Source organism: Lissotriton vulgaris, chromosome 1_2 (genome assembly GCF_964263255.1).
Source record: "Lissotriton vulgaris chromosome 1_2, aLisVul1.2, whole genome shotgun sequence".
Lineage (NCBI taxonomy): Eukaryota > Metazoa > Chordata > Amphibia > Caudata > Salamandridae > Lissotriton > Lissotriton vulgaris.
Genome location: NC_141686.1, coordinates 101,607,405 through 101,608,543, shown reverse-complemented (window position 1 = coordinate 101,608,543; position 1,139 = coordinate 101,607,405). Strand labels below are relative to the sequence as shown.

At 50.0% G+C, this 1,139-nt stretch overlaps 1 non-coding gene across 1 annotated transcript; it reads left to right on the top strand.

The window, feature by feature from the left end:
• The first annotated feature begins 409 nt into the window (after positions 1 to 409).
• Positions 410 to 703, top strand: LOC147734623 (signal recognition particle RNA). The gene has a single exon (XR_015307821.1).
• Positions 704 to 1,139: the final 436 nt, after the last annotated feature.

Here is a 1,139-nt window from a genome sequence, read left to right as displayed (position 1 = left end):
GCCTGTAAGGTTCTACAGGGAGTCACTGGCAGATAATGAGAAACTCAGCCCTAAGTTGGCTCTTCTCTCTCACTTTCTTTCTCCTCTCTCCCTCTACCTATCTCTCACTCTCTAAATACTAGTATCTATATTGTATTCACATCCCCTTCACAAACTTTCTGACCCTACTTCCTCTCTCCCTTAAATCAGTTCAACCCTCTTCTTTTCCTTTAGGAAACTCCACATCTTTTTTAAAGGCCCTTCCCATATTCACACTGCTTCTTGATAAGACATTATTTTCCTTTCTTTGAAGGATAGTGAAATTGATTTTCTTGAAATACGGTTGGCATACCATCAATTCATTACACCGTACTTTATCATTATCCTTACTTAAGCAATGCATTTCATCATTAGGACATGTGCTGGATTTGCCGGGCATGGTGGCGTGTGCCTGTTGTCCTAGCTACTGGGCAGGCTGAGGCTTGTGGATTGCTTGAGCTCAGGGGTTCTGGGCTGCACTCAGCTGTGTTGATCAGGTGTCCATGCTACGCTGGGTATCAATATGGTGTTCTAGAAGAAGCTCTATAATTTCAGGTTGTGTGATGAGAGGTGCACCGACCCGGGCTGGAAACAGAGCAGGCCAAAGCTTCTGTGCCAATCAGTAGCAGGACAGCACCCATGAGCAGTAGGTCCAGAAGTCTGTCAGTGGGAGTGTGGGGCTGATGGTACGCTCCGGTGGCCTGTGCTTGACTGTCCCTCCTTCCCGCCCCAGTCCAACGCGGCTAATAGCGCCGTTTAGCAGAGGGCATGGAAGGGAGAGCTAAGGCACTTCCGGTAGCGGTCAGTGGTCTAGTGGTTGGAGCACAGGGATGAAGGGAGCTTGGGAGAGCGGCTGCGTTGTGGTAAGTGGGCAGTGGCAGAGCCCGTAAGCTGCTGATGCTCAGCCCAACACTAGCTTTGCGCTATTTTTAATCTGCAATTTATTTTACTCTTCTTTTTTTTAAATATAACTGAAGGAACATACTCGGGGTTCCAGAACCCTGTCAGTGGGAGTGTGGGGCTGACGGTACGCTCCGGTGGCCTGTGCTCGACTGTCCCTCCTTCCCGCCCCGGTCCGACGTGGTGAATAGCGCCGTTGCGCGGAGGGCGTGAAAGGGAGA